Source organism: Mastomys coucha, unplaced genomic scaffold, assembly GCF_008632895.1.
Source record: "Mastomys coucha isolate ucsf_1 unplaced genomic scaffold, UCSF_Mcou_1 pScaffold20, whole genome shotgun sequence".
NCBI classification, from domain to species: domain Eukaryota; kingdom Metazoa; phylum Chordata; class Mammalia; order Rodentia; family Muridae; genus Mastomys; species Mastomys coucha.
In genome coordinates, this window is record NW_022196903.1 from 93,033,590 (window position 1) to 93,060,589 (window position 27,000).

A 27,000-nucleotide genomic window follows, 5' to 3' on the forward strand; every position below is an offset into this window, starting at 1 on the left:
ATATATATATATATATATATATATATATAGAGAGAGAGAGAGAGAGAGAGAGAGAGAGAGAGAGAGACCAAAATCCTACTTTTATCATAGACAATGGCAGCTACAGAAAATAAAATAATAAAATAAAATAAAATAAAACAAAAATGATTCCCTGTACCCCAAAGAACAAAGACACAGAGCCTGGAGAAATGATGGACTTCTGCCCTGCTCACTATTTTCCCTTGAAGTGACCTTCCACAGTCACTCACCCCCAGAGTTGATGCAAGTAAGACAGAGAACAAAAATAAAATCCATCTATCACTGTGACGAAGACCCTGCCCACCCCAGCATTGTTTCTAGCGACTATTTTGGCAGCTTGAGTAGGTCGTTATACTTGCTGGCTCGTCCACCGTGCACTGAGTAAGCTAATGGAAGAGTGGATGGCGGAATCCAGTATTAATGAGCTGCACTGTGTGAACCTGGATGACACTGAATATATTGTACAATTATAGGTAGCATCTGATTCCATAGGTATTAGATACTGTACTCTAAATTAATATTTTAACGAGGACAGTGAAATAAAGACGACAATCCAGGTAAGAGATCCCTGCATAGGAGCTCAGCCTAAGCTTATTGCTGGAAGGCTCAACAACACAGACAGGGATTGGGACAGAAATCCGTATGCAAGCTCTGCAGGCTGAGTGACACGTACTGATGTACAGAGTCAAAGATGTCATCCCCACACAAGCTCCACTTGCTGTAACCTAGAGAGAATGAAGGGGGGAGGGAGGGTAGGGGGGCACAGCAGCTAGAGCTCCAGAAAACAAACAGGGTGCACAGTTTCAAAGGCTCCAGACACAGGCTTTTCATTGTTCAAGCCAATTATCAGCGGGAAATAATAACGGCAGATGGATCTGGAGTCACTGACTTTTCATACGTACTTCTCTGGGCTGAACAGATGAAGAAACGCGAGAGCTATCTCAAAAGGCAAAACATCTCACAGGGAAAGAACTCCACAGTCCAGATGGGGACCTTCTAAGTCTGCTGATTATCCTCTTAACGGGTAAGATAGACTTCCAGCAACATCTCCAGAACTGATGGGATATGATGCCTACAATGACTTCATTAAGGAAAGGGGTTGCCTAGGACTTGGGACTAACTGGGAATTTAATAAGGAGGGAACTGTGGGTTTCTCTTTTGCCAGTCAGGGACTGGAGGTTCCCATTCAAACTAGAAACCTGTGCGCCCATGAGAGACCAAACCATCATCTAGCTATGGAAAGACAAACAAAGGATGTGTAAAGGATGTTAATTATCCTGAACCATTCCACCATGATGGGAACAGGGGGAAAATGGCCCTGGAGTAATTTCTTATTAAAAGCTTTCTGTGATAAAATCTCATCCTTTGCAAGTAATGACAGCATCTTAAACCCCCTCCCCCACCTATGATTGCAAAAGATCCTTTGCTTTTAGTATAAAACAAATATAAATTTCTATATAAATATAAGGAGATATAAATTTTCTAATCAATGCCAACCACACACTTGGGCAAAACCCATTAACCTGTATTAACCGACTCTCAATAAGTTGGGCACCACGAAGTCAGGTTTGCCACAGAACCCTGTAGTCAACTACAACCTGAGAACAAGCAGTGAGCAGTGGGGAAAGTCGGCTTCTCCTATCTTTTTCCTTATACACTTCCATCCACACTTTATCAATTCCGCATGCATACTTTGCAGACCTCTCTCCCTGAACTGATATAAAATATGTTTGAAGTCACCACGTTAAGAAAAAAAGAAAAACTGATCCCGCCACTATTTACCAACACACTTAACGTTAAAAAGAAAAAAATATTGTTATGAGTACACTGTTGACTTTACAAGTTCATAATATAAGTTTAGAAAAAAGAATTATCCCCCCAGCAAGGCTTTTCTTTCAAAGCTCCCTGACAAAAGTAAATTCGAAGCAGAGCACACAGGCATGAGGAAGAAAATATCGCCAAGGGCGAAATTCTGCAACTGCTTTAAGAAGCAAACAAGAACACAAAAGATGTGTAATGCGGCCATCTGGCTCTTCTCATACTATATCAATGCCTCAACTTTATCCCCGCCTCCTGAGCCCGCCCACACCCATGCCACAAACCAAATGGCTTTACTTATGTTTCCTGCACAGCAAATTTACACAAGGCAACTAGGAGGCAAAGTTGATTTTATGTATTATATATATATATATATATATATATATATATATATATATATATACACACACACACACACACACACACACATATATATAAATTTATATATATATATATAATTTATATATTTGTGGGTATGTATGTGTGTATGTATACAGAATATATATATATATATGGGTTCAGTTTCAAGAAAGGCACCCTTCAGAAACTTTACTTCTGCCATCTTAGGCTTTCTGCTAGAAACTGACTTCAGATATAAACATGCGGGGAAATGTTGCTGAAGTTGTAATAATCAGAGCCTTCCCTCTTTTGGCACAAAACTGTGGGTTGTTCCCCTCCGCTTAGTAATTGACATGGCTACCCTAACTCAAATCACCCCTCTCATTGGGAATTCATATTTGACACACTCTAAGAACATTATTGAGCAAGTACTATGTAGTCAAGCGCTTGTTAGACAACAGAGAACCAAAATCCAAGGTTCTCCTGTGTATAAGCAAAGGCCTGCATGGTCATTAAACAGGGCACCCTAGTTTATTTGTTTAAAAGTTCTCACACTGCCGGGCGGTGGTGGCGCATGCCTTTAGTCCCAGCACTTGGGAGGCAGAGGCAGGCGGATTTCTGAGTTCGAGGCCAGCCTGGTCTACAGAGTGAGTTCCAGGACAGCCAGGGCTACACAGAGGAACCCTGTCTCAAACAAACAAGCAAACAAAAATTCTCACACAGGTATGCTGGCACATTACATTTATAGATATCTCCGTTGTATGGCAGAAAGTATGGACAAGTGAGACTACAGATGTGTTGAGGGATCCAGGTGCTTCCAAAGGTGGAAACTAAGACTTTAGATGAACACTTCTATTTGGATAAAATCAACACAACAAAATGTCTTTCACCACAGGGGTAATAAGAAAGCAAGACAACAAAATAAGCTCCGCACCCCAGCCCTACTTAGCTCCTGGCTTTCCTACCTGGGCGGCTGGAGTCAAGAAACTGACCCAAGGGCAAGAACTGTTGGTAATTAGGTTATCTTTAGAGTCATGTTTGGTTCTGTTCTGGGTGTTTCGACCCACAGAGGGCCCCAGCCTGTATGGCACTGGTCATCTGAAGGACACACACAGTGAACCCAGCCACCGGATGAGGTATTCAACTAATCATTTAAGCCTGCACCAGTGTCTGAGCCACAGTTGGCAGACACAGCTCATGGCTGCCTACCAGACACAGGCTAGCACAGCTGCAGCCTGGCAGTGAGCTCTAGGGAGCACATCTGGCTCTCAGTGGCTCCCGTCTGCAGTGAAATGGATTTGCTTTGTTTTTTTTTTTTTTTTTAGGTGAAGTATAGTGAACAGAAAGAGCAAGGGAATTCACCTTAACTATGTATCTGGTTTGGGGATAAAATATCAGTATACAAACTGCATGGATGTAGGGGTATTATTTGATTTTCGTTTTGTGTCCCAAGGGTGAGCAGCAGCTACCTGTGGGACGGGTTCAGTGGAAAACAATGTTAACCGGGTCATGAGCTGCGCAAGAGCATCCCTCTACTTCACTCCAGCTCTTTGGCTACCCACTGACAAACAGTGGGGTGTACACAGAAGTGACTTCATAGCTAGATCTCATGAGCTTGTTTATTTATACTCATGAATAAAGCCATGTGCCTTCCCTGCATGGACAGAAAGACTCCTAGGTCTCCTCTCCCCAAAATAACTAACTCTAAGTACTATGTGTCTTCCCTCAAACTGTGAAGCTTGGTGGAGATGAACCCCAAATGCCTATGAGCAACCTGAAAGTATAGCCCAGGCTCTTGATCACCAGAGAAATGCCAAATGATGAGGCAACTGTTCCTGGCACTTTCCTCGCATCCCGTTTCCTTTCCCAGGCGTCTCTTCCTGGTTCCCCTGTCACCTGCAGATCTCAGCCTCTGTCTACACTGAACTCTGGCCCAAAGGTCAGGAGTCACTACCATCTCCCATGAGAACACTCAGAAATGCAAGCCTGAAGCAGGAGTCTGAGGCTGGAGCACACTCTCTTTGCCCCTTAGCAAAGATATTAAAGAAATTGTCACCACGGTGACTATATGGTTTCTCCAAATGTCCCAGGAATCTGGTCAAAGAGGAAGGACCTGTGATACATGCCTGGCACAGCCTTCTGCAGAGGATTCTGCTTCTCCAGTCCTAGAGCAACAGCGCCTAGAAGAATGGCTGAAATAGGCAGGGGAAGGGGGCGGGGAGTGCCAAGAAACTACTTCAGAGATAGCCCCGCTCTTCCATGTTTGAAACTCAATCTCAGAGAATGCCCTTCCACTGTTTCACAACCACATAGAAAGCTTAAGATAACCTCGAGAGAAAAGCATACAAGGCTACATCACCATGGGGCTGAAAACAGGTTAAACAATGGCTACGATGTAAGAAAGCTAAGGAAAACCCTGGACTACAAGAAGCAAAGGCTGGACGTGCACAGGGCCAAAGTCTAGGCTTCCTAATGCCTCTGTGGACTGCCTCAAGAAAACCAAGTACTATAGAACATCAGAGTGCCCAGGACAGAGGAAACTGGAATTCTTTAGGCCTTACCAGCTTGGGTTCACATGCCCAAGAGCAAACCTCAGCTCAACTGCTTCATTACCTTGGGATCTCAAGCAAATTGTTGGAGTTCTCTATCTCTCAGTGTGCCTATCCATAAAATGGGCTATAATTACAGTCCACCCTATGCTTTTGAGGAATGAATGTATTAACAAGAACAGAGGGCCTGGCACCTCAAGAATGTTGTTGGTAAAAGATCAGCCACTGATCAAGGATAACTTAATTTGAAATTGTCTGTCCTCCATTTCTACCGTGGTTAATTACTTCTGGTTGCCTACTGTACTTCAGAAGGCTAGGAAGAGAAGGATGTGTGCTCACACACCAAGGGCTAACAGAAGTCAGAGCTCTCATGCTTACTTCCCAACACTAGCCGAGGAGTCAGAGAGCACTATGCTGGTCTCCCTCACCTCAGTGGGGGCAGTTCCTTAGTGAGAAAGGAGCTATGAGGGAAGACTGGAGAGTCTGCTTGTCCCCACAATGACCCAAACCGACTTAGGGGAACACTTCAAAGGAGGACGGAGAGGGATCTGGTCTGGAACCCAAAGGCTCTGAAACCCATTTTCTTACATGTTTCAAGTCTGTGTGTATAGTTTCTGTTGCTGATTTAGGATCTTAAACAGTTTGTTTATTTTTTAAATGCCTTTCAGCTCACCTTTAATAACACATTTCTTTGACTTGGCTGAACTGCGCCCCAGAAGAATTACAAGCGGGAATGTGGCAGGGTAAAAGGTTCAGGGCACTAATCCACACCTGGTCCACGTAAAAAAAAGGGGGGGGGAGGCTCATATTTTCCACACAGAAACAAGCCCTTTTATATAAACCAGCCTTTCATTTAACTGCTAAGGCACTCTGCACACCATTCAAGCTTCCCTATGCCTTACCACAGAATTCTCTCTCTCCAGTCATACCACGAGGCTTTATCAGTGACAGAGACGATAATGATAATTATGATGATGGTGGTGATGATGATGGTGGTGATAATGATGGTGGTGGTGATGATGATGGTGGTGGTGATATTGTTGGTGGTGATGATGAGAGTGGTGGTGATGATGGTGATGTTTGTGGTAGTGATGGTACTGTTCCTTGGGGTTGGGGGTGGGGAGACAAGACAAGAGGAACACAAACCCACCTCAAAATAGGAAAATGAAGATGCACTTAATCAGAAATCCCTCCACCAAGTTTTGCTGGTAACAAAGGAGATGATCTGGAATGAAGTCAGAAAATGCCCTAATTCTTATGTGACTAAACTTTAGATTTTATTCTGCAAAATTATGTCTCAGACATTTAAGGATAATTAAGCTCAGATTGGGGTGGGGGGCAGTTTCACAGAGAAGAACAGAAAGCACCGTAAGGTTGACAGGTGTCCCTGAGGATGGAGTCCAGCCACTTCATCTGGTCACAGACTCAGTGTAGATTACAGGAACTCGAGCACCAAGAAGAGGCTCACTAGTCCCTGGAAAGGGCAGCTGAGGAAACAGGGATGCAGGAGTACCGCCATTTCAACCAGAGAGCTCAGCGATTGGAGGGAAGAGCCAGGCATGTGACAAAGACCAGCGTGCCAGGCCTGCGTGAGTACAGCCACAATCTTCGGAGTTGCTCCCTTCTATTCTCCAGGCATCCTGCATGTTCTCTCATTTTGTTCGCAAGAAAACTCTTGTTAGTCAACACTGGTGTGCAACTAGGACCCACACCTTCACTAGGAGGCAACAGAGCGGAGCAGAGGATCCCACTGGGAGGAGAGACAGGGTTCTGCTCCTCTGTCCAGGCTCCTTATGGGTGACAGAGATGAGACTTAGTTGTATGTAGTTTTGTTCTGAGAAGTCGAGAAGAACGGCAACACTGTAAAACAATTCTCTGAGCGGGGTCCTGGGCATTGAGAAACATGAACAATGTGTGTACTTACCATTTGCTACGGAAATTCTAACAGCTCAAATGTTCTAGTCTGCTTTCAGAATCGGCTTTAAAAATGAGTATTTCTCAATCATACGTCTTCTATGTGCTCAGTAGCACAGAGCCATCCTATGTACTGGAATGCACGGGGGAGGGACAGTCCCCGTCATGGCTGCTTCTGTCAACCTCAATGACCTTCTAGGCCACCATGACTCAAAAGTCACTCACACGTTCTGCTGGTTGCCATGACGTCATACTGTCACTTGATCAGGTGTGCAGTACCACGTGATATGAATAAACAGCCACATATTAAATGAGAATTCGCAAAGGCAGATCTCAGCGACAAAGACGTTTCTATATAGAAATATGAACTAAGGGTTTAAGTAAATGGCCTCGCTTGAGGAAAAGAAAAGTTCCAAAGTACCAATATAAACTATATTTAATAGCAACAAAAAATATTTTCCTTTCGGGGAAAGAATTTGGGCTTCTCAAAGCTACTGCCTTTCACATGACTGGATACAGCATGGATAAATTCTTTCATTTCTTAAATACAGATGTGAACCTGCCCCCTCACACACACACACACACACAAAATTCCCCTTCATAAGGGTTAGTTTTTTTTTTAATTAATTTTCCTCCAAATATAATATCGACTAAGAAGCTATTTTAGTATTGCATTGTTATTTTCTTAAGCACCGAATATAACATATCCCAAAGACCATATGTTTCCAAAGAAGAAAAAAAAAATCTAGACCTAATACACAATGAAAAATAAATCTAAAGCAGCCTTCTGGTCTGACACGAAAGTATAAAAAATGATATGAGCAAGAACAGCTAAGTTTACATACTTTTCATTCACAACTGCTGCTCCAAAACCACAATACCTTTAAAACGACATTTTAAGGAAACAGATACGCGGCTTTGGTCCTGGCGAGATGGTGCAAACACTGAATTAAAGGAGCTTTTCTTTTCAAGCAAGTAACCCTGAGAACAGGCACAAGTTAAAAGAGTGACTCACTTTAAAAATAACCTAATGATAAACACCGAGAATCACAATCAGTCTACCTCACCAGATTTTATTCTCTTTCCTTTTCCCTTTAAAAGCACCGAGACTCAGACGCCCAAACACAACTTCAGGGACGGGAGGGAAATGAGTCCTCTCTTTTCGGTTAATATTTTACAGGGTGCTAAAGACTTCTCTGGGCTCCTTCCGGTGGCAAGGCACACAAGAGGCTCCTATCTCAGTAAGAGAGGCAGGCTCTTCCCTTGAATAAACGAAAATAACATACAATTAAATCAGATTCAATTAATAAATTACTTCGGTGGACCTCGAAGGCCAAGTCCTATTTAATTACATAATTTAAAAAATATTTGCACATTGCAATCACCGAAATCGGCTTTGAGGTTTCATCATACACACTTAACACTTGAGTTAGAGAACAAATTTATTTAATAAATGCAAGCCTAAGTGCTAGAAGGCCGCAGCACTCAAACTGCAAAATCACTTAGCACACCCTCACAGAAAGCAAATAAACTTCGCCAGTATTTAGAGGGAGGCTGCTGAATGTCAGGAAAGGCTGGGCTGGCTTTTTGTGTTTTCTCTCTCATGTGCTGCTTGTAAATCTGACCGTTCTGAGAGGTGATTAGAATACAGCTAATGGACGAAATGGGCCCAGCTAAAGATAACGGGAAGATATGGTAAGGTGGGAGATGTCAAGGACTCGGTAGTAAAAAGCTCTTCAGAGGGAGAAAGAGCGAAACAAGAAGTGGTGTCGCTCCCCATCACTCACCCTGTGGAATACCAAAATACACCGTAAATTAACATGGCTCCTGGGCTCAGAGAGGCGTTCCATTAGGAAAGCACAAACAAATCTAAGGATGAGGAGGATGGCTGTAAGAAGGCTAGAGTTACAGACACCCCAAAGAGGGCAGAAACACTTCAAAATGGCTATATTCCCTAGGGTTGGTGGGGCAGGAGGAGGGAAACAGGCAGGTGGCCAAGGTGGGATTTGATAGAAGACTACTGGACAGCCTGGGCACCATGACTTGTTTCCGTTTCACATTCTGATAGGCGCCTTTGTCGGGATATGCACTTTGACACCACCACTAAATGGTTTACACCCATAACCACCTCAGGGCTTTCACAGCAATGTTAACTCACTTCTCCTGCTGCCCAAAGGCCTGAGAAACACAAGACAAAGAGGCGATGCTGTTGCTGTTGTTAGTGCACAGGCAAGGCAGAGCACACCTTTAATCACAGCACCTGGGAGGCGGAGGCAGGAGGAACGCTGAGTTCCAGGACAGAGGAAACCTTATCAAGAAAATCAAAACAAAACAAAACGAATGAAAGGATTTGTTGGGTGTAATCTCTATTGTTTCTACAAGATTCCATGTATTCTAGAAGATTCCATGCCTACCCCTTAAACAGCCCTAATTTGTTGCAAACTGAAAGTTGGTTTTAAAAGCTCATAAAGTTGTACAATTTAACAATTTTTAAGTAAGGTTTAAGTAAGAGAGTTTGATGTAACTCTGTAATAGTTGCCCAGCTGCGGAATAAAATAATTTTCGCAATCCACAGCACCTTCTCTCACCTTTTAGAAAGGTCTTTGTCAGTATGGCCATAGATATCTACCCAGGTAATGTGCGCATGCACATATATGTGTACACTGTATGGAGAGGCAACTGGGTACAGCGGGAGGTCTTGCTCAATAGATCTCCATCTGATGTTTGGAAGCAGGTTTCTCATCGAACAAAGACCCAGCCTGGCTGGTCAGTAGAGCCAGGAGTCCTACTGTCTCTGGCTCTCTGACACAGGGATTACTGACGGATGGTACCCACAAGCCTTTTTTGTTGGTGGTAAGTTTTTTTTGTTGGTTTTGTTAATAAAGTGAGCCCTTGGGGGATCATGATTTCCCAGAAAGTACTTTACTAAATGGTCCAACCTCCTAACCTCACTTTTAGAAATCTCTGGAAAGAGCTAGTTGCCTCCGTTCCCTAACTCAACCTATTCATTTCCTGTAAGCATTCAGCGCTCAGTGAGCTGCCACTCCCTGTTGCCCAGCTGTCAGACCCTTAGGGTCATGTTGACAAAATAAGAGCTGACAGAAAGTTTTCATCTCCAATGGTCTCCCATGACAGGGCTCCTCCATCATCTCTTACCTTCACTTCTTCAGTAACCCCCATTTTATACTCTCTCTCTCTTCTAAACACTACCATAACCACCCACAGAAGGCAGCCAACCACTGCAGGTCCTCTGACTTCACAGCATCAGGTTCATTCACTTTTCTGTCTTTGGTACTAGTCTGACATTTCAATGTCTTTGGGGAAGGGACTCAAAAGTACTCTGTAGATCAGTCCTCTCCATTATGCCAGGCTTCTCATTGTATTAACTGGTATCAACGCTGTGTGTGGTGGCCATTATGAAGACTGCGTGCCAAATGTTGCATGGTGGAGCCATGTTCTAATAGGCAGTGGCCCACACGAAGCAGGTGGCTGATTTATATCAACCAGATCTCTGCTTCATAATCTTTAGGGCACCTTTGTGGCCTAAAGGGACCAGGTGCACACTACACTGTGGTCAATCAATTGGCCTGTACAGTGGAATGGTGGTGGGCCTGCAGGTCTTGGGGCTTGGTGGTTTATAGTTTGTATGTGCTCTTCTTGATCGGGAGCACCAGTCCCACACCATGGTCCACTGTGGATGCACAGACATGGCAGCTGCCAGACATAGAAAATCATTTCTTCTCTATTCCATCAGAGACTCACAGGCCAACTACAGGTTTCTTCCCTATGATTATACCATCTCCCCTAAAGCCACTTATCTGAAAAACAACCAAATCCTGTAAACCGAAAGTCTCAAAACTCATGCCATCCTGAAATGGCTTCCCTAAAGTATCCTACACTATCAATCTTAGAATATGCCATACTTTAATTTTTTTTATATTGGAATAATTTTTAAAAAGTAATAATGAGTCCCAAGAACCTTCACTCTTATAGCCTATTCAAACTTAACTTATTTTTATGTGCATTTTGCCTGCATATAAGTAGGTGCATGCCTGATAATCACAGAAGCACAGAAATGTTGTTAGCTGACTTGTGGGTGCTGGAAAATGAACCTGGGTCTTCTGCAAGAACAGCAAGTACCCTTAACCATTGAGCCATCTCTCTGGCCTCCAACATTATAATGCATAATGTTGAGGGCATGTACCATATTGGCATAAATAGTTCTTAGTTTCCTAAATGGAAGAAGATAGCTTGAAACATCCTGAGGCACTTGGAAGATCATTGTATTAGCAGACCCTCTTTGTGACTCTCTTAAGCTCCATTCCATCACCAGTAGACACTCAAGGACACCCTGCAAGCTCTCATCTCCAGCCTCCACACATGTCCAGTCTATCATCACGGGCTTTGCCTCCTTTGACTAGATAAGCCTGCCTGCCCCCATGTAACCCTGCTGTAAATGCCCCTCCCTCCCAAAAGCCCTTCAAAGCAAAGCGTTCAATCAGTGTCCCTTTGGCTGTTCAATACTGCAGTGTTCATGTGTGCAGGAATGATTCCATTTCACATCATCAGTGGTATGTCTCCTCATCTCCCGCATGCCCAGTTTATAGAAGATGCTTCACAAGCCAAAATGAATAGCTCTGGAGAATTCTAGTAAACAAAATTAACACCAATCTTCATTCTTTAGTTCCTGGATAAAATGAACTCTCTCTATCCTTGGGCTCTTCCCCTCAGATGTTCAACAGAGTGCAGCCAAGCAGATCATGTCTGCATAGTATTTGTTCATGCCTCTGAAGATAGAAGAAATGGATGCTGGCTGATATTTATGTGAATGACTGAGATAGAATTTGAACAGAACTCCCTACACTGCCTTGAAGTAAAATCACCTTATTGTTCCTAACACGGTACTGAGGAAATAGAATGAGCGAGGAAGCTATAAGAATTTAATCTAATCGACTTTTTATAAATACCAATTGAGATTCGCTATGCACCAAAAATGTAATTACCCTCCCTCTACTAACAGCACCCTAATTTAAACTCTGGACCCCTCCCCACTTTCCGGTTATATGATGACTTTGCATTAAGGTTTAGATGAGCTGTAATGCTGTTCCTTCTGTTCTGTGGTCTGGGAAACTTCAGCTTTAACACCATGATGAGCCCTCCTCCAGCCACTCGAACTGCACTTGACAGACAGTCCCCAAGGCCATGGGAGGAAAGGGCTGGTAAGGACCACACCAGGATCCTCTAATCTTTAGCAGTTCTGGTAATGTTGTCCAACCAAGAATGCTGCTGTCAGTCAGAGGCAGTTCTAGACTCTAACAACTACATCTCTTACATTACCAAAATGTACAATGTAACCTCTGCAATGACCATGTGGGCTCTACACAGAGATCAGAACCAAACCCACCAGAAGAAAGGTAGTGTTTTCAGTTCAATGAAAGGCAACTTGGTGGAAATACTCCAATCTTATTTCCTGAGATGATGATCCTCATTTTATCTCTAGGATCTTTGATGTCTTTGTCACATCAATGGTGGAATAAGAAGATTCATGTGATGGTCTAATATGGCAATATGTTTTACACTTATAGGATTTATTTTTAGTTTTATTTATTTATTTATTTTGGTTTTGTCGAAACAGGGTTTCTGTGTGTATCCTTGGCTGTCCTGGAACTCACCATAGACTAGGCTGTCCTCGAACTCAGAAATTCGCCTGTCTCTGCCTCCCAAGTGCTGGGATTAAAGGCGTGCGCCACCACTGCCCGGCTTACTTACAGGATTTAAATGTATTGTAATGTATATGTATTATGTGGTATGTAATAAGAGAAGTTAACTTTTTTCTTTTACAATAAAATCTTACAATATCCAGACCTCAAATACAGAATCCAGCTTCAGGCTAGGCTAAACTACAGGTAGGAGCCACTACATCCAGGGGAATTGCAGGGAGGGTCAAACATATGCAAGGGGGTGTTCCAAGTTGTAGGGGGTAAACTACCCAAAGAAAGGAGCTGTCAATCAATATATGTGGAAGCAGAGGCCAGAGGTAAATCTGGTGGACAGGTTAGGATCCAATAATAAGACAGCAAAAATTTAACCAGGGGTCTGGACTTGACTCAGGTAACAGGGAGAAGAAAGTAGTAAGGTGACTCTCAGATGTGTTCAACAGAGGTCTAACCATTCTGACAATGTTGAGCAGAGGCTGTCAACTCTGGAGAGAGACATGAGAACTCCTCCTTATAGCTTTGAAAAAATGCTGACGGCACAGCCCTTACACCGACTGAATTAAATCTGTCTCTGGGCATGAGGCCCAGAGCTCAGTAAGTTTCAAAATCTCAAAGCGACAGTGTACAGTTGGGGTTGGGAACCAATGCAGATGACAAATAAAAAGGATGGAAGTGAAGCTAGAATGAAGACATGTAGGAAGAGGGAACAGTAGAGGTGCCACTAAGAGGTCGTGGCACCTCCTGTTCATTACACACATAAAAGGAAGACGATACTAAGTAAAGGCAGGAATCAGTAGATGTTTCTAAGACAAAGCAAGTGTGATGTGGGACATGGAGAATATAAGCAGCAAGTAAAAGCAGATCATGAGGCTGGAGAAAGAGCTCAGGGGGTGAAAGTCTCTCTCTTAAAAAAAAAAAGAATTTAATCCCCACAGAAGAAGAGAATTGACTTGTCGTCTGCTCCCTGCATTCGTGGCATGGCCTGCACATGCCCACACAGTGAGAAAAGAAAAGGTAAAGTGTATTCTACTGCTACTCTGTGGCAGTGTTAACTCAGATCGGGAAAACTCGAATTTAGAGGGACAGATACAACCAGGCGTCTCCCACCACTTCCCTCAAAGCATCCGCTAGAAAGAAAAGTCCAAGAAGTCGAGAAAGGCAGGGCCCTGAGCTGCCCCAACTGAGCCAGTCTGATTAACATGCTTGGATTTTACTTTTAATTTAGGATATTTACACATATAATAATCAGTTATCTGTAAGCTGGTACCCAAAGATAAAACAGAAATTCAAGTGTCAGTCACTTACACCCAGTCAGAAGGAAACTGAATACAGCATGTTTAGGAAGCTTGACTTGGGACCTGTCACCTCAGGTCAGGTGTAGTGCAGTCTCCTTGTGGTTTCTAGTGAGCACTGAAAATGTTCTGATTTCGAACCCTTTGGGGTTTCATGCTTCGCAATTAAAGATGTTCAATCTGGGTTCGGCTGAACTTTGTTTGGAGAAGGAAAGACCCAAGAGGAAGACACGGAAATGGTTTTCAGAAACTTCTTAGAAACTGTCAGGTAAAGTATTGTCCTTAAAGCTTCAACCTACGGGGACAACAGGCATGACATCCACTTTGAAGTTCTGTTCCAATCCCAGAAATCCATACTCTGTCTCTTAGTGACTCCTCTGGCCAGCCCTGTCAACAGACACAGGGCTGGGCTCCAGAATCTGCTACTAGCTGCACTGTGTGAAGGGATCACGGTACTTTCTGAGTTTCAACCTCTTAACAGCAATAAGAAAACATCAAACTGAAGTGAGATGCTACCTTGAGCACTCTGTAACATGTCCTGGGAGGAGAGATTCTATGTACACTGCATCCACACTGGGGAGAGAGCTCTGCGCTGGCCATTCCGGCTTGGGAATCTAAGTTTAACCCCTAGCATTCTAAAACAGAACAGAGTTGGAAAGGTGGCTCAGTTTAAGAACAAGCATGTACTTGTCTTGCATGGAAACAGAATCTGATTGCCAGGCTCAGTCTCCTAAGTTACTTTTCTGTGATAAAAAGTATGACCAAGGCAACTTAGAGAAGAAAGGGTTTATGTAGGCCATGGCTCCAGAGGGATAGGAGTTCATCACAGTGAGGAAGTGGAGAAGCAGTGGGAAGGCATGGTGGCCAGAGCAACAAGCTAAGAGCTCATAGCTTAAACCCCAAACAGGAAGCAGAGAAAGTGTCCTGGGAATGGCAGGAGGCTTTGAAACCTCAGTCTGCTCCCACTGGCATGGTTTCTCTAGCAACTCCATGCCTCCTTAACTGGGAACCAAAGGCTCAACTGTCTTGAACTATGGGGGACATCTCAGCAAACCATCACAGATGGCTCATAACTGCAAGGAACTTGTGCTCTGGGGCACCCAGTTCTCTCTTCTGGCCTCCATAGACACTGAAGTCATAAGCACATGCCCATACACAGATACACACACTCACATATAATACAAATACAACACATCTTGAAAAAACAAACAAAAAAGCCAGGCAGTCATGACGACTGAACTTTTAATCCAAATGCTGAGGAGATGGAGAAAGACAGATCTTGGGGTTCATTTGCCATCTTGCTATCCCTAATATGCAAGGTCTAAGACAATGAAAGACCCTGGCTCAAAAAACTGAAGCAAATAGTTCTGGAAGTGAAAGGCATCAGAGATTGTCTTTTGGCATCTATATGCAAACATACATATGCACATGATGTGCCTACATACACACATATACACATACATACATACTCACACATGAATTATACTTACAATACATAATTTTCATCACTTTTATTTCTCACATAGGAAAATAAAGTAATATCCAAGTATTGCTTTATGCATGTAAGATATATGTGTGTGTGTGTGTGTGTGTGTGTGTGTGTGTGGGTGTAAAATTTCAGAAATTACATACAGATTTCAAATTTTTCATGTTTTACTTCCTTTTGTCTTAAAGAATGCCTTGGGGCACATTCAACATACAATTTAGCTTTGAACACATAAAGGCTTGCCAATGCCAGAGCTCACAGGGCACATGGTCACAGCAATGATAGAAGCAGTCCAGAGAAGAATGGCAAATTCCAGACCAGGCAGCAGCCAAGGATGCAGCCACTGCCCAGCTTCAGCTGCCTTTGGGGAATACGAGCTGGTACTGCCCCACTTCGTTCAGAATGGCTCTGAATGCAGAAGAACCATACATGACCAATCTGTGCAGTTAAAATGCTGGAAACTAAGTAACAGTATCAGAGAATGTCCTGCAGTACGAGTCCAACAGGTCCGAGGACATCTGTTTACACAATGCCCCGATATATGTCATGCTTCTGTGGTTCTTAAGCCTTTAAAGCATGACACATGCGTAAAATAGGAAGGAGTTCCCTTTTGTTCCGCCAGCAGTCTGACCACTGAGTTCGGTACAAGCCAGCTGGTGCAGAAGAGCCACTGCAGTGCCCAGAGCTGCCTTCATACTGTGTGCCTCGAAGGAAATCACAGATGAGACATTCGTTTGGAGGAGTTTGGGTGGTGAGAGCACCCGATAAATGAATTCTCTGTGTACTAGATATCAGGCAGTCTCACATCTGGTGATAAAGCTCATTGGTTTTTGTTCGGCTGACAACAGTCCTACCTCTCAGCCTCATGGCATTCAAATGAGAGAAACGAGGTATTTGGTATAGTCAAGATCGCTCTTCCTTTCAAACAGAAAAGACAACCTTTCCCTACACCATCTCTCCCCACCACCATCACCTTAACATTGAGCAGTAAAATGTCTGGCAGGCATTAGCAGAAAGAAGGGGCCAAAAGCACATGAAATACATAATTCCTTCGTCTTCAAAGCACAGTGAAATGCTATCTTCTCCTACTAGACCATGCTAGGACAAGGGCTTTGGTACAAAGTGGGAATTCTGCTACTAAGAGGGAGACCACACTCAAAGGAACTGCCCTGTGAGTAGACTCAGAGAAACTCTGAGGGACAACTCTACCCCAAAAGGAGACTGGATGAAAATAGCAATCCAGGAATAACTTCACTGTGCAGTAAAGCCATCCTTAAGTCAAACCCACTGTAAGCTGAATGTGCCTTGAATCCACCTTATTGACGAACACACAGTTCATGTGCTATCTGGGGTGTCTCCTCATCCTGTGGCTCCCCAGCACTAGGCTCACTGCAGCTGAGCATCCCAGAGAGACAAGATCAGACAGCATACCTCAAGTGTGAGGGAAGATCAAGACACAAGACCAGAAGGCTGGTTTCCAACTGAACACAGATCACTCATGCATGCACTGTAAGGATGGAAAATCTTGAGTTAACTATCATTAAGTGCTCGGTGGCAGAAAACCCTCCCAGGAGCCACCTCACTTGGCTCCTACTACTGTGACTTCAGAATAGAGCTGAGGCAGGCAATCTTGTGCTCACTGAGAACCTTCCAGCTCACAGGTGTCTCCAGGAGGGAAGGAAGGGAGGAAAAGCTTGTGGCTGCTGTAAAAACTTCCTGCTCTAAGAAATCTACCAGGAGAAAGGCGTTTCTTCACGCTCACTGGCTGGATGCTTCAAATGGGTAAATAATCTTTCCACAAATGCCTAGAACCCAACAACAACTTCAGGGAAGAAAGAAAATGAAGGGTGTAGGAGGCAGGAGAGATGATGTGTGATCACAAAAGGCTCAAAAGGAGTCCACTGTACAAACCATAACAGAAAAGAGGGGAAAGGGGGCAGGCATTGAACTACAATGAGAGTAATAGAAGCAAAAAGTCAATGTGAAAGTATGTCAGGCCCAGTGTTGTAACCTTCTTAATCCCATTCAGCAGATGGGGAAAACCCAAAAAGGTGGGATGTGGCCCAGCTTAAGAGATAAATTCTTCTTTCAATTCCAGGATCCAATGCCTCGATCCCCATCTGACTGTGTTCTTACAAAGTTTGAGGACAAAATACAATCAACAGTGAAGAAAGTATTTGGAGAGAACATCCCTAAGCACAGAGGAGCAAGGATGCCTTCAGGCCTGCCTATGACAGAGACTGGAGGCAGACATGGATGGCCAATGCAAACAACGTCTGAGCAAGAGGAGGCCACTCCAAAGAGGGAGCAAGGAAGTGGACCTAAAGCAGGCTCCTGCTTGACTGCACCCACTGGCTCTGTCAGGGAACCAGGTGCAACAGCAGTGAATTGATTACAGCACTTACACACTAAGATCAGGCAATCAGACAGTCCCAGCAGAGGATACACTGAGCAAATGACTCATGATGGTCACTCCCTCCTATCATAGCTGAGCATGTATACATGTGTGGTATGTGTTTAAAGATGGCACCTTGTCTTGGTAATCTCAAAGTACCTCTAATCTATTTTTTTTGGCTAATTATCATAAGCACATTTAAAAATCAGAGGAGCACGTCTGTATTTTTATTATGCCTGCAGGGTAATATCAAAAGACTGATAACTCCCTTATCTTCTCATATGTGGCATTAGGCCACAAAATTACCTGTCACACTATTAAATCAAACTATACTGGAGGGGCTGAGGAGGAGGCTCAGTGGCTAAGAACACTTTGAACACAACTGAGAAGATCTGAGTTCAAATTCCCAGAGCCCATGTGATTAGCCAGGTGAGGCCTCCTGTGCCCTGTCACCCATTGCTGTGGGAGAAGACAGGAGGGTCTCTGGGATCTGTCCCTCACTCATCTAACTCCCAGGTTCAGTAACAGATCCTGTCTTGAGTGACAAAGTAGGACACTCAGCTCCCCCCGACCTCACCCGGCCTCCCTATGCATGTGTAGCCCATGTGTACCCTAATGTGTCCCCCAACACACACTTTCATGAACACACAACTTTTTAAAAGTACACTTGAAAGTTTATTCACTAGCAGCAGAAACCTCCAAAGGTATTTTCTATTGATGAGCAGAGCGGAGCTGCAGAGCAATGAACTGAAAGGCGGAATGGCATGAGAGCAGGGCTGGCCATGATCTTACCAATAGAAGGATGCTCACTGTCTAGATCTCACCCATGACCATGAAGAACCCTATGCTGTTTCCCCTAGAAACCTAGCTGCTCTCCCACAGGAGGCTGACCACTTTCCCCTCACACCACATGTCTAATACAAGACACCTGGGGGAGCACAGAGGGACTTTAAGTTGGAAAGCAGCAAGGCCTATCGCTCTTTTCAGAATGCTTCTTAATGCACTACCGTTTGCCAGAGCTCAGGCTGAGACAACGAAAATACACACAATTGTGCCTACTGACCACCACGGCGGCTTCCAGGGTAGGACATAAGACTTAGAGGAGCAGTATGTCAGACTTAGTTGAACTGAGAGATGAGGATGAAGAACGAACCTAGCAGGCACAGTGGCTCATGACGACTCTCCCAGCATTCAACAACAGGAGGCAAGAAGCTCCCAGTCCATGGCCAGCCTGAGCTCCATGGTAAAATCCTGCCTTAAAACACAGAGTGTAATTTAGACAATGAATCTTGGGGGAGGGAGAAAAAGAAGAAAGGATATAAATCACGAGTCCATTATGGAAGAAGAGAAAACACAAAAGAACTAGAAAGTAAAAAATTGGCAATGTCTTCACTAATATTTCTATTTCTGTGATAAAACACTGTGACCAAAAGCAACCTGAGGGTCTATTTGACTAACTCTTTCACCTCACACTCCATTATCTAAGGACATCAGAGCAGGAACTGAAGCAGAGGCCATAGAGGAGTGAAGCCTACTGGCTTGATCCACATGGCTTGCCCAGACTGCTTTTTTATATACCCAGGACCACATGGGGGGGTACCACTGACAAGGGGCTGAGCTATCCCACATCACACTAATTAAGAAAATGTTACACCAGCTTGTCCACAGGCAAGCTGGTGGGGGTAATTTCTCAGTTGAGCTTCTCTTATCCCCCATGATTCTAGCATGCCTGAAACTATATAGAAAGATGAACTGGAGTCTCAAGCACACAAAATGGCCAATACCAAAGCAGAGTCAAGGAAAACTACTGGACTTAATTATGCCAGAGGAAAACAAGGAAACAGATATAAAACATTCTCGGGTGCTGAAGAAGATCGACTTCCTAGTTTAAATGTTGGATTCAGTGATGCTCATCTTAAAATAACCTACATACAAATGTATGTATGTACACACACACACACATCTAACAGAGTGACCACAAATACCCATTGCAATGTACATTTAAAGCTAAGGAAACTTTAAAATATAACAATTCTTCTTGTATGAGCCATGTTGGACATACTCAGTAAACACAAGTCACCTTCTGCACAGAAAACTTGGGACCAGAGTGTCTGTGACTATCTTGTGGGTGGCTTGTGTGTGGAGGAGCGTGGAACAGTAACCTTCCATTTTTGAAACCTACTTTATTAAAATATTTTAAAGTCCATGCCTATAAAACACATTATCTAGCTATACCTGCTTTATGCTAAATATATGGATGCTGACTGTCCTTTGAAGTATGGCAGCACATACATCTTCCAGATGACCAATGAGTGTGTAGAATCTTATATGTCCTCATGTAGCCGGAACTCCAAGTAATCCAGCAGGCATGATTTCAAGAAGCTGCTTCGTGGTACCTTGACACTTGCATCCCAAGGACGAGACGTTTTTTGCTGAGCAAAGGGTAATTAGCCTTTTCTCACCGTGGAAGAACTGGCCACTAATCCTTTCAATTACCAGTCAACACTTATTAGACATCAGGAGGAGATACAGCCCCAGCACAAGACAGCAGCAGAATATCTGCCAAAGGCACAAAGACAGCATTTAAGGGGCACAACCAATTAGATTCAGGACCCCCAGGCAGCACTCCCTCCCCTGCTGCTCATCCTCACATGAACCTCTCCTCACCTCTGTGCTACCACTGAGCTCACTCACAGAGAAAAGAACGCACTGGAAGACCCAACTCTGTAGCCGCTCTAGGCAGGTATGTTAACAGGAAAGCTAAAAGACATTGTGCTAAGGTGGCAAATTATTTCTAAATGGAATCAATGAATTTAGAGAGACCAGAGGCTAGACGGCCACACACATCAAGTTAGAGCTGTCAATGTATGTTATATAAAAAGCAGGGGCACTAAAAAATAAGTAACTTTAGGGGAAGCAACTGGGGGTCTGGAGAGATGTTCCAGTCAGTAAGCATTTGGTGTGAAAGCTGAGAACCCAAGTTTAGTTCCCACTGCCCATGTAAGATGCTGAAGCTGGGGACACACACATGTGAATATAAACCTGGCACTAGGGAAGTCGGGATGGGCAGATCGCTGGAACTCCTTGGCCAGCAGCCAATTTGGTCCAATCGGTGAGCCTCCATTGCAAGGAGAGACCCTGTCTCACAAAACAAGGTGGATAGCACTCCTCAAAAAGGCTATCCATAACATCAGCAAACACACAAAAGGAGTACTTCAGAGACTGATTTATCCTTATTCTAGGAGTACGGGTGTTTTGCTTGCATGTATGTCTATGTAGCATGTGCGCACAGTATCCACAGATATCAGAAGAGGATGCTGAATCTCTCGGAACCAAAGTTCCAAGAACATAATGTTGTGAACCATTGTGTGATTGCTGGGAACTGAACCCAGATCCTCTGGAAGAGCAGCCAGTGTTCTTAACCACTGGGCCATCTCTCCAGACACAAAAAGTTACTTTAGAAAAGAATAAAAAACTTGGGGTACAAATGGGTAAAAAAAGCGTCTGGTAGTCCTCTTAGTTGTCAGTTGAATGGTTGGGGCCACAGAAGTAGATAATTATTAAGAATGAAATCCAAATAAACTAGAAAAAAGAAAAGAAAAGCAAAACATCTTTAACCACCTGAAATATCCTTCGAATAATCTTGAAAGTCATTATTTTTTTTTCAAATCATGAAACTGATGCTCAAAATGTAATGAGAGGAAAACAAAAGGCAGCACTACAGAGCCCCAAGTCAAGGGCAACAGGGTTAGTCCTCACCTGCGGGGTTTAGAAAACCAGTATGTCTGCCAGGCGGTGGTGGCGCACGCCTTTAATCTCAGCACTTGGGAGGCAGAAGCAGATAGATTTCTGAGTTCGAGGCCAGCCTGGTCTACAGAATGAGTTGCAGGACAGCCAGAGCTACACAAAGAAACCCTGTCTTGAAAAACAAAACAAACAAACAAAAAAAAGAAAACCAGTATGTCCCAGTGAGTTCACATATACCCAATAGCACTGAGCTTGGGATCAGAACAAAAGGTGTTCCTCTGGAACAAGGTGCCAGGGTGGCTGCAAGAAGCAAAGCCAACCCAATCGAATCCCCTCACTCCGGTGGGAGCCTGTCTATGTCAGAATGTCTGTTTATGTTTACCCATGCCTGGCTTGGGTCCAGATATCCTGCACGGCTCTCTCTTCCATTTTACTCTATGGAGAAAGATTTGGCAACTGAAATCTATTATGATGTCAAAGGAGGCTGACAACAAAAAACTGTACCCACTGAGCCAGTCTGCACAGGGCTACATTTCCAACAGGAGCATCGTAAGAATGAGAAGGCCCTGAGATTAGCCACCCTCTCCCTGTTCACTGACATCACTAAGGGTCAGGGCCTGGAGAGCTTCCAACCACTCTCACCACTGTGTAACTCGTTAGAGCCTATCAGGGGCATTCCTCCCACCAACCTGTCCTCTAGCTCGCAGTATCATTCCCACGCTCAGATCAGCATCCACGGGAACTTAACTGAGACAGTGTAATTACTCAGACTCCTGGAGGACCCGAATCTCCAGTTGCGATTCTTCCATGTGTTAGCGTCTCAGTCTTAAGTACCATTCTCAATTAGTTCTCTCAGATCATTTAAAAATTTGGCTCTCCTTCTGTAAGATGTCTCCGTGCTTTCAAAATTAGTCCCTCATTACAGTGTGAAGGTTCCCACTGGGCTCAAATTAGAAAGATTTTCTGTTTACTTTGTATTCGTGAACCAGGAACTCCAGTGGCTGTCTGGGGCTACGGCAGTGAGCTGCCGGCTGCCAGGAATCAGGTAGGAAGGTGGGACTCTGCTTCACAAATAATAAGGCAATCGGTCCACACTCCAAGCAAGGTGAGATATGATACCACTCGGCTTCTTCTACCAATGCCCAACTCTACAGACCACTCACATCTGTTACTAAAACAATTTTTAACATGTAAATAAACATTCTTCTGGAAAAATCCCTTTCTATTCAAAGTGAATTGATCACAGCCAACTGTACATCAAAATACAGTTTGCAATATTAAGACAGATGCATAAATACATAATATCAAAGATAAGCAACTTAAAACTTTTCAAACGACTGGGATTGTGACTTTATGCCTATAACTCCAGCACTTAGAAGGTGGAGGTTAAAGGAATTTAAAGTAATGCTTAGCTCCATAGTGAGTTCAAAGCCAGTCTGGGCTACATGAGACTGCCAAAACAGAATCCTTTCAGTGAGAAATAATGTCTATGTGCATGCCTGTGTTCACATCAGCTCCATTCTATGTTCCCACTGACACAGAAATATAATAAATCTAAATATCTAAAATATACAATGCCACTATAATGAGAAAGAAGAAATATTTGGCTATAGCAATGTTAGCAAAACTAATCCATCAGCAGCCGAGATATATCTGTAGACTCTACCCTCAGTTATTGGTAGAAATGAAGCTCTTCTAACTCTTTGATTAGTCCTTAATACAATGAACGCAGGGAGATGTTCCACGGATACTAAGTAAATCTAGCATATACAACTTGTGCCCAAATTGGTTGATTTCACATTTCTGTATTTTGGGGGGAAAGCAATTTCTGTATGACAGTTGCACCTGGGCTTTGCCACGTGGTCAGCACACAGAGAAGGCTGTAGAGTCAGGGATTCAGTAGTGAGAAAATTGCATTTCATCCTTATTTGCTAAAACATCAAAAGCATATTTTTCCCATGGAATATGTCTGTATTGAGTTAGGCCAGGTCTATACAAAGCTCTGGAACAGTTGAGATGAAGGACGGATCTGGGTAAATCGAAGCCCCAGTCCATCTGCCACTGAAGATAATGTTGATGTGGCCTCAATTGGACCTCACCAGCTGCCTACAATAACAAAATAATACACTGGCTAAATAAGCTACCAAGCCTTTATTTCTGCTTACCTACACAGGGAAGGGTATTGCAACCAGTGTTAGAGGGCTGCCCGTGCTAGCCCTACAGTTCTACTGATAGGCTTGACCACATGTCTAAAATCAAAATCAGAATGAACCCAAAGAGTAGGCAATATAATAGTATGCTACATTTCCATCTGCTCAAGAAAGGCTAGCCTTAAGAACCAAGGCTCAAAGGTCCCACACAGCACCACCAGAAGCACAAACTGATGGAGCTGAACAGAGAAGTGACTTCGTGACAGAAGCAGAAGCTCACTACTCCAGTCATCCTAAGTGAGGACAATGAGGCAGGAGGGGATAAGGAGATGGAAGACAGAAAAAGACTAAGGAGGAGCTAGAGCAGCCAGCCAGCCACAGGAAACATCCCAGAATGAAAGAAGACACAGTTACCTGGAGGACTTTCCTCGGGAGGGGCTGTATGCAGAGCCCAAAACAGGACAGTAGGAAATCAAGTCCTCTAATTGTAGTAGAATACAGTCAAAACACAGGAAAGAAGCTGAATAGACTCATAAACACAAGGAGAATCAAAGAGCATACTGCCAGATTACCAAACACTGCAAAGAGAATCGCGGAGGAGAACTAGAAAATACCTTGAGATTATCCAAACAGAAAATGTACAGAGCTTACAAGACAGGAGGACAGCTGCAGGCAGAGGGACACTGGCACTGTACATATGGACACAAGAAAGGATGACACCGTGAAGCCGTATGTGCAGTTAGGCAGTTACCAAATCCACCAACGTGTCCTGGAGTCTCATCTCTAACCTGACAACAGTAAAACTCAACAGTATTTCCAGCAACTACATTTACTCAGTAAGGACACAAATTTGAAGTGATACTGTCTCAGGGGTTACGCATCCATGTGAACTCCTGGTAGAATGGAAACTTCTGATCAAAGATTTCTTAAGAAGTTAGGATCACAAGCGTGCAGAAGGCACACCTTTAAATGTATTTCTCTCCCAGTTTGAATGCAGGGTCTTTGGATAGAAACTGCTAGACTTACAAATGTAATTTCTGGAACTTATAATAGTAACCTTGTTATGAGGCTTGCAGTCTTTCCCCTATTTAACATGTGGATGAAGATATCAAAAGTGCCATCCTTAGAAAACTCCTCCAAGGTTCCTGAACACCTATCTTCTCCTGAAGCATGTATTAATGACCCCCAAAACACATAACAACCAACATCACCTCTACCAAGATAGGAGCGGGCGAAGCTGGTTGTGGGAGAGAAGAAAGGTAGAGAGGAGAAAGGTGCTCAGAAAGGAGAGCCTTAGTTCCTGAGACCACAGGGAGTCATGGGAGTCTACACAGGGTGGTTCAAGAAACTGAAAACTCCAACCCTAGGAAGATAATGCACACTGCCTGTATAGAAGGAACCAAGATTACACAGCAGAAACAAACAAGTAACAATCACAAAAGAACAGACATGGTATGCACTCTCTGATAAGTGGTTCTTAGCCCAGAAGTTTGGAATACAGGAAGAACAACCCACAAACCACAAGAAACTCAAGAAGAAGGAAGACCAAAAGGTGGACATTTCATTCCTTCTTAAAAAGGGGAACCAAATACCCATGGAAGGAGTTGCAGAGATTAACTAAGGAGCAGAGACTGAAGGAAGGACAAGCCAGCCTAAATATAGCTATCTCCTGAGAGGCTCTGACAGTACCTGACTAATACAGATGTAGAGGCTCACAGCCATCCATTGAACTGAATACACGGTCCCCATTGAAGGAGTCAGAGAGAAAGGATCTATGGAGCTGAGGGGTTTGCAGCCCCTTAGGACGAACAACAATATGAACTAACTAGTACCCTCAGAGCTCCCTGAGTCTCAACCACCAACCAAGGACTGCACATGGTGGGTCTGATTGTTCTGACAGCACGTGTATAGTAGAGGATTGCAAATTCGATCATCAATAGGAGGAGAGGACCTTGGCCCTGTGAAGGTTCTGTGCCCCAGTGTAGGGGAATGCCATGGGAGAGGGTGGAGTGGCGGGCATGGGGAGGAGGGAGGCAACAGGGGTTTGTTCTTGTTGTTTTTGTTTGTTTGTTTGTTTGTTGGAGGAGAAACTGGAAAAGGAGAAATTTACATGTAAATAAAGAAAATATCTAATAAAAAAGAATTTTAAAGAACAAACAAGCTTTGATTTGAATATGAAGTGTACCTTGAAAATTCTGAGTTCTAAAATAATTCTAGACAAGAAGGAAGGAGAAAAAAGTTAAGTCTCATTTTCCAGACCCTGCTTCCCCCAAGGCAGTCATATTACACACCTGGACAGAGCACCGGAGCCTGGTGACTGGTCCTGATGCACAGCCTTTAACTGAATGAGGACAGACATTCTTTGCTCAGTTTTTGCAAAGCCCCAGGCAGTTTAATACACCTAACTTCTCCAAGCCTCAGTGTGCTAACACGCACAGGGAGGGCGGCTGCCTTATCTCCGAAGCATTAGAGACTATGCTGTTAGAATGCTACTTACTGGCATAAGGACTTGATAAATAGGCACAGAATGATCACTAAACGATATTCCTAAGGATTTCTCAATGTGGCCTAGACATCCATCCCTGTGGCCCTGCCTACTTTGCTCCCACACAGGGATGGGATCTGCAGCCACCAAGAGTCTGAATAACTGCATGGGGTAAAAAAAAAAAAAAATCACAGCACAGCATACTGTAAGGACTGAAAAGAGGGAACACTGCAACCACCCCCACATGCTCTTGTGCACAGATTGACTCCTGAACAGTGCTGTCCGTTGGAGATGGCACCTTTGGGGGAATGTAGCTAGGTGTCATTACAGTTAACTTCCCCCCCTACTCAGAGTATTTAAGCCCTGGGTTTGTTTGTTTATTAATTGAACAGACCTACCCTATCAGTTACTAAATCAACTTGTGTCCAAACTCAAAGTAAAGAAGGCTATTAAGGAGCTGGAGTTTTTCATGACTTTTAGGTAGGCATCAGATATACCAGTCTGCACATGCAGATACACAAGCTATGGCCATCTTAGCACAGGCTATGAGCCCAGCCTTTGAGAGGCCGAGCTGGGAGGACACGAGTTCAGGGGCAGACAGAGCAACATGGAGAATGTGTGAAACAAACGAAAGTACAGAACTGTGCCTATGAATGCAGACACAACAAAGCTAACTGCTCTTGCAAGTCCCATTAAGTCCCACTGGCTTTGACACCGTAGACATACACCCAAACCCAGAATGCTCCACAGCTTTTCCTTTCACAACAACTACATTTTAAAGAGCCAGGCATTTCACTTACACAGAAGGTAGACTCTGGGCAGTGGTGGTGCATGCCTTTAATCCCAGCACTTGGGAGACAGAGGCAGGCGTATTTCTGAGTTCAAGGCCAGCCTGGTCTACAGAGTGAGTTCCAGGACAGCCAAGGCTACACAGAGAAACCCTGTCTCGGGACAAAAAAAAAAAAAAAAAAAAGGAAGAAGGTAGTCTCTGGCAAGTTTCTCCTGTGCTCTGAATGTAATAGGATTAATGGTAACCCTTAAAGAACCTTGTTCTCTATTCCTTATCCTATATTTTATCCCATATTTTGCA

General features: G+C 43.8%; 1 protein-coding gene and 1 long non-coding RNA gene across 10 annotated transcripts in view; one reads left to right on the forward strand and one right to left on the reverse strand.

The window, feature by feature from the left end:
- Foxp1 (forkhead box P1) overlaps nt 1-27,000 on the reverse strand; it is a 600,509-nt gene that overhangs the window by 341,345 nt on the left and 232,164 nt on the right. The gene's annotated exons all lie outside the window — the stretch shown is intronic.
- Nucleotides 16,769-17,684, forward strand: LOC116099327. Its single transcript, XR_004122211.1, has 2 exons — nt 16,769-16,915; nt 17,232-17,684. It is a non-coding gene; the product is annotated as an uncharacterized LOC116099327 (long non-coding RNA).